General features: G+C 35.2%; 1 long non-coding RNA gene across 1 annotated transcript in view; it reads right to left on the reverse strand.

The window, feature by feature from the left end:
* Positions 1-7500, reverse strand: part of LOC113843684 (uncharacterized) — a 17328-nt gene that overhangs the window by 4801 nt on the left and 5027 nt on the right. Inside the window, exon 2 of the long non-coding RNA XR_011806968.1 lies at positions 1-6613. This exon is cut by the window's left edge and continues 68 nt beyond it. This is a non-coding gene — a long non-coding RNA (uncharacterized lncRNA). The remainder of the gene's footprint in view (positions 6614-7500) is intronic.

Raw genomic sequence — 7500 nt, forward strand, 5'->3', positions numbered from 1 at the left:
TAAAGGAACAAATCCAAGATCATCTTATGAGAATAGAATTAGAAAGATTAAGAAAGTAATATGATTTTTCTTCTTAAATAGGAGTAATTTCAAAGGAGATGTTAACGCTTTCATGTCTGAAACTTTCTTACTTGCAAGAGGAAGAACTGAAGGAATCAGATTCAAAGACAATTTAATGTATCTGTAAGTCTGACAACACTGCTGATACAGTTTAATTGAAGGCTAATTGGAACTAAGAAGGCTAGTTATTTTGTCAACTGCACATATATTAGTTCCAGTCATTTTTAATCCGATGTAACGGTGATAAAGAGTCTAACTTACTTTGTTTAGTTAATAACATTAGGCCAGAAAGGATCACCTAGTCATTTCATGTTACTCAATACACTGCTAATATAAACAATGTCTAATTACACTGATGACATACTTCCATGAAATGACCAATTAGAACATTTACTGATTCTAAATGTTCACTATTAGACACATTTCCACAGGCTTTCTGTGGATGGTATTAATAAATTCTACTCCAGATGGTAGGAAGAGCAAGGACAGAATGCATGGGGAAAAAGTTCTTTCTAGATAGCACAAAGATTAACAGTGTATTAGGAACTGTTATGTTCCAGAAAGGCTTCCCCTCCCCACAAATATTTCAAATGAAAATACACTTTTTCATATTCTCTAGGAGCATGCAATTTTGCATGTTTGTACACTCTTCTTGCTGAATGAAGCAGATCATACCACATGTTCAAGACTAAAGGAACTATGTTAACATTTTTATATTTAGATAATTTTTAGTGTTTTGTATTAGCTTTAAAAATCGATTTATTGACAGTGATCTGTAGTTGGCATGAATAATACAGAAATGTTTCTTATTTATTTTTGTTACTTTACTGATGAGTCAGTAACTGCCCCCTTAAAACATCAGTCCAGCATGTTTTATGAAATGGCACAATATGACAATACAATGAAAGCAGAAAAATAGAATACATAAAAACAATCTCTGATTTTTCTAAAGAAAAATTGCTGACACTGTAAAAATTGCAATTTTAATAAAAGGATGTTTATTCCTTATGTAATCATACTAATAAATAAATAGATAGATAAATAAATAAATAAAATCCCAGTTTTGTTAAAGTAAATAACAGCAGATCAGTATGTTCATTACCAAATCTAATTAACATGAGGTATTAGAAATACAGGAAACAGTGAGACAGTTATCTGAACAATTTAATAAATAAACAAATGCACTTTTAGAAGTACATTGAAATCAATACATATAACACACCCAAATAAAAATTTGAAACTGCAAAGCTCTCTGAAAGTTTTGATATCAGTAGCTGCTTTACAGGTGTCTAAAATGCTTGGCTGCTACATATGTCTAAAATGGGTAAGGTCTCAATCCTTTTCCCACATAAATGAGCACAAATGTTATCACTTAATTCAGTGGGTTAGTATCAGCTGTTTTTCCTGCTTGTGTTAGCTGATGCTGTTTTTATTCTACTTACATGAAAGCTTTTATTGGCATAAAAATCAGTAGGATGACCTACAGAGCTGACCACTAAGAATTGTTTGAGAGAATTAAAATATAACTTAAAAACTACAGCATGTAAATAATTACAATTTGTTAAAAATAAAATTAACAAGTATTCTTTTAAATTAATTGGTATTTTCTAAATGTGTGCTACATTGCTTTATACAGGATATTTAAAAATGAAATATATGCTAAACTTTGTCTTATTGTAATTAGATTAATAAAAGAGAGTAATTAAAAGACTCTTACATTTTTTCTAAGAGCTAGAAATTATTAAAGTATCCAGAAAAGAATCTAAGCTTTTATTTAAAAAATCATTCTTTGAGCTGAATTGCAATAAATCAATAACAATGTTATTGTTCAATAGGTAATAACTGTCTTCATATAAACTGAAAATATTGTTTGGGATGATTAATATACAATGCAGCATTATGCATTTGGGAGTGTCGATGCATAATTTTTAGTCCTAATGTTATTATGTAATTGAGAGAACATGTTCATTTGCCCTAATAACTACTAAGATGCACTTAATAAAATGAAATGTAATAATACTTGTAATTTAATCTATTCATGGAAGTAATTTTAAAAGTCTACCATTCTCTTTAATGTGGATAACATTCATAATTTATAAAGTGTTGTGATGCAGAATTGACAATGCCATTGTTTTTTACACTTTGAGATGATTCTGCAGCCTTCATTATCTGCATACCAACCTCAGGATTATCAAGGGCAAACAAAAGATAATTAACACCAGAAACAGGCAAATGCAGGAGCTACTGAGTGAGGTTTCTCATTTAATGCAGAACCTTTGAAAACTGGGAAAAGGAATAACTACTTAAAACCTTTTCCTCCCCCCCCCTTCCTCTGCCCCTGAAAACTATTTCAATGTTTTCTTCTCTTCATTTTCAAATATCAGGGTTGTGGTTTTTTTTGCTATAAAACTATATTGCTATGTTCACCCTCATATGAATCATAAGTATTATTTCAAAGTACCAAGTGTTAATTTTCTGCTGTGTATTTTTGTATAGAATAACAGAGAGGCTATTATGGTATGGATATTCAGAATCTATTGTTTCATTTGTGTGTAAAAAGTCACTATTTCTCCGTGCCTTATTAGACAGTGCTCTAAGATAGGGGCAAAAATGTCTTCTTCACTGAGGTGTTTAATGAATAAGGTATATTTTTATTTGCTAAGAGCTTGTGTGACTGCCTATGGCACTTTTATATGTACTCACAGCAGAACAATAAAGGTTTACTAAATGCTGATATAGGTCCAAGACAATATATTTCAAATAGAGAGGATCTCTAAAACTTTTTTCTTTTTCTTTTCCCTCAAAGAATCTTGGCTATGATCCTGCATTGCACTCTAAAAGGTTTGCCATATAACTAACCATTTCAGAAAATAATCAGTGAAGATCCTCCACGAAAAGAACCTTTTGAATACTGGGTAAAGAAGCATTGTATCATTAGACTTATCTGTGAGTGAACATTCTTCTACAAATGGTTCAGGAAAAGTCATTTTACAAATGGAAATATAGGACAGTGACATTCAGAGTTTCATACAATTTACAGATGTTGATGACAGTCCAAATTCCCGCCCCTTACTTACATAAGAAATTCTTATTACAAGGGAATGTAATTATTAGCCTATGAACCATCCATGAAAGAGTCAGCCATTTGTGCTTAAATGGCATGATGTATTACCATATATTACCACTTTTTACACTTTTGAACTGAAAATACCTGATAAGTAACTGATCCTAAAATTATATGCAAACAGAGGGAGCTTGCTTTTAGTCCAGTGCAGCAGGCTGACAGCACTGTGGGAGGATGGGGAGTAACATATTAAGATTCCAGTTCCATGAGATTAATTTTCTTCCAAGATATGGTGCCAGTTATATCTATGACAGTATCATCATTGTTAGGGTCATCCCTCTTTTCTGCTGCCCTGACAAGAACCCAAGAACCGCTCTATCCTGCACACCCACATTGGGCAGTGAAAGGCAAGAAGAAGTGAATGTGATGGGCCCTGCTCTGCATCTCAGTAGGACAGCAGTGGTAGGGACATGCTGAAATCAAGGCCTAGTGCTCTCTTCACATTCGTGGTTTGATTCTCACAGATAGACAGGTCAGAGTACTTAAGTACCTAAAATCACACAGGCATTTATAAGGACTTCCAGGCATGAAGTTGTCAATATTTGTATCTTTGCTACCTGGATGCTATCTACATAATTCTGAAGCACAGGACTACAAACTCTTTTCACTCTTAGTTGGAAAGCTTAGGAATTTGAAATAACTTAAGAATCAAGATGATAAAACTCCTAAGTGTTATGGGTAATTCTTTTTTCTTATTAAAATTCATATTTTAAGGATATGGGCTTCAGTTCTACAAATATTTATATAAAAGCTTTTTAACCTAAGGTCTTTAAAAAGAAATGTACCATGGCTGGACAAGATAACATGTCCCTTTGATGTAATAGAGAATAGCAGTTCCTTCATGTAATTTTATTTATTTAAAGTCCTCCCCCCCGCCCCCCCACCTCACTGCCCCTTCATTGAACTAATCTTCTATTTAGCTCCCCTTGCCCTGCAGGAAAACAAGGCATACTCTTCCAGCTTTCTTTAAATACATTTCATGGAATACAATACCTTTTTTTATTTACATATGGGAAAACACAAAGTTGCAGCTTGATCATCAGGTGACAGAGAAATAGGACATGATACCAGGCAATGTCAGAGGACATTCAAATCTTCCATAATAATCACTACTATCTATACATCCACACCTGTCTCCTGAAACAGGCAAGGCAACGCCTGTGTAGACAGTCAACAGAGTAGATAATGCAGAACTTTTTCATTACAGAGACACTCTGCTTCCACACCTTATCCTTTTAACTGCTAATAATGACAATAATGACCACAAAAATAAAACTTATTTCCTAATCTTTGCATGTATTATAAGACTCGTTCTCAAAACTTGTTTCTAGAGCTACCCTGCACAATTTTCTGAACATCTTTTGTGTGTCTGTGGTGTTCAGAGTTTTATTTTAGAAGCTTACTATAGACTATAATTTTCAGAGATTTGTAGTAAGTAAGGAAGAATACTGAATGCTTATCAGCTGCAGTGAGCTAAAATAGCATACACTTCTTATTTACATATTTTTAAGGTTTGCATTGCATTTAACATTATATCCATGCTATGCGCTCACATTTTCTACATATTTATTTTACCAAGAGATGCGTTTTGGAAATTTATGTTGTTCTTTCCGGACTGGCACAGTAGTTAAAAGACACATCAATTTAGTCTGTGTGCACAGTTCCCACCTGTGTCAAGGGGAATTTTGTGATGAACTGAGAACAACAGACAATTATATAATAAAATGCAGGTATTTAAAGATGTGCTAATAACAGAACACAATAATACTAGCATGCATGTGTGTGCACGTGCATGTGCATGAACCAGAGTTTGTCAGAATTTGGAAACTTAGGTGATATTACTGATATTACTAAAACTACTCTTATTATGTATTATATCCCTTATGAGAGGAAACAGGACTGTCTTTTCAGATGCTGAGTTCCTGTCACTTCATATAACCTACCGAACTGATGAACTGCTTTAGCTGTATAGAGGCTCACATGCTATGATCTATTATAATTTAAAGTGGATTTAATTCACTATTATAATATATCTATTATAATTTAAAGTGTTCATTCCTGCAACTGCATACTTATTAAGAGCTTTATGATACACCTTCAGGTAGAACCATCTTACTGCCATATGTTGCTCCATGGCAAACTGGCCAGTTCCAGAGTTGTAGACTCCACACAGACAAAGATGTGGTGAAGGTGAAGGGCCTAGGGGGGAAGACGTGTGAGGAGCGGCTGAGGACACTGGGCCTGTTCAGCCTGGAGAAGAGGAGGCTGAGGGGGGACCTCATCCTGGTCTACAACTTCCTTGCGAAGGGGAGTTGGGAGGCAGGTGACCTATTTTCTGCAAACACCAGTGATAGGACCCACAAGAATGGTGTTAAGCTGAGGCAGGGGAAGTTTAGGCTTGACATCAGGAAGAGGTTCTTCACCGAGAGGGTGGTTGCACATTGGGACAGGCTCCCCAGGGACGTAGTCACTGCACCAAGGCTGTCTGAATTTAAAAAGTGATTGGACTGTGCACTTAGTCACATGGTCTAAAATTTTGGGTAGACCTGTGTGGTGCCAGGAGTTGGACTTGATGATTCTTATGGGTCCTTCCAACTTGGGATATTCTATGATTCTATTATATGATTCTTTGACCTTGGAGCAACAGAGCTTTGTCAGACCAGAAGTTTCTACAACCGGGCAGGATACCTGCAAAGGGAACTATTTCATTCTGCATATGATTGACAATGAGCTCCATTTAGGCCTATATCTGCAGTAAAGTACCTGGAATTCTTGGGAGAAGACAAAGTTAAACAAGTTTGACAGTAAGTCCCTAAAGTTTCAAATAAACAAGTTAACAAGTCTATCAAATAAACAAATGGCTTATATATACAATATATTGGATGCAGATTGATTTTTCTCCCTGAAAGTGCATGCACCACAGATATATACACCCTTCAAAATTGTTGCCTAATGATAGCAGATTATAACTGTCAGAAAATAAATGAATAAACAAACAAATAAATAAATAAATAAAAGTAATAATTAAAAAGCCTTTGCACTATATTAAAAGTCAGTGGTCACCTTCCAGAATCTAATCAAGGAAGATCACTTCAAGGTAGGTTACACATGACAAGGAAGCACTATTTCCCAACATTACCGCCTAAGCTTCACCTTACTTATGTTTACGGTGATCAGAAGGATCACAGTCCTGCAGCACCTCAGAAATCCAGCTTGACACCTGCAGGAGGCTGCTCACACCACGGACATGTTTGGAGGTATTCGGTGCTCATGTCCTGGCAATGCCATGACTGCTTTCCTGGATGGGCTCTTGCTGTTATATTATCACTGCTTCAAATACCGTTCAGATTCTCCTGTCTTCAGCTTGGAGATCCATCCTGGAACACATCTGAAGTATGGGGTCAGCTTTGATATATGGTATTCCTTGTGCTGCAATTAATAACTTACAACAATCAGAAAATAAAAAAAAAATGTAAAAAAAAAAAAGTATACTTTTCCTTTGATTTTCCTGGATAAAGTTGTGCTTCTGATACTTCAGTGGACTTACTGCTTGAATAATTTCAATGTGCCAGATTTCCAAAATGCTTACCAATGACCATAACTGCCAAATACATGTATATGCAGTAACTGCAGGAACAAAGAAGTGGATATGTAATCTGCCTGTGTGTGCAATTACAGTAACAGTTGTTCGTACATGTTGCATGAATGTAGTTTTATGTATGCAATTATGGAAATCAAAGCCTGAGCTTGTACTGAGAAATGTAGATACCTCCCTAACTGAAACCTATGCCAGCTCTACTCTTTACTTCCAACTGACTGAAGAGCTTTTAAAACTCTTTTACTACATTGATTCTTCTAGCTGTCCATGCACACTGTGTCATAACATTATTCAATTGATCTACAGTTGTGAGGGCCAAAGTGGATCTCTGGATAGAAGGAGAATAACTGGCCAAGTTTATCAGTCATGCCAGATAAACTTCTACAACTCAAAGTGAACTCTTTTGAGTGGAGTTGGAGAAAGGAGTAATCTGGAACTTTTGAGCGTCTCAATGATGGGAGAATACACTGAAGAAGCCCTTGTTTGGTGGTCCAGTTGTTCAGTGATCACACTTAAGTTACTGAAGCATATCTATTAACCTGCATGCTACATAATGAATAAAGTGATGAAAAATTCTTGATTCAAAGCACAAACTGATTTATTTGAATTAAAGGTGGTTATTGTTATTATTGTTGCTGTTTTGTTTGGTTTGATTTGGTTTGGTTTTGAATTTATCTGTGGTTTGCTAGAGTGCATTTTTTGTCCAGAAATTCTCAAT

This window comes from Anas platyrhynchos, chromosome 1 (genome assembly GCF_047663525.1).
Source record: "Anas platyrhynchos isolate ZD024472 breed Pekin duck chromosome 1, IASCAAS_PekinDuck_T2T, whole genome shotgun sequence".
NCBI classification, from domain to species: Eukaryota; Metazoa; Chordata; class Aves; order Anseriformes; family Anatidae; genus Anas; species Anas platyrhynchos.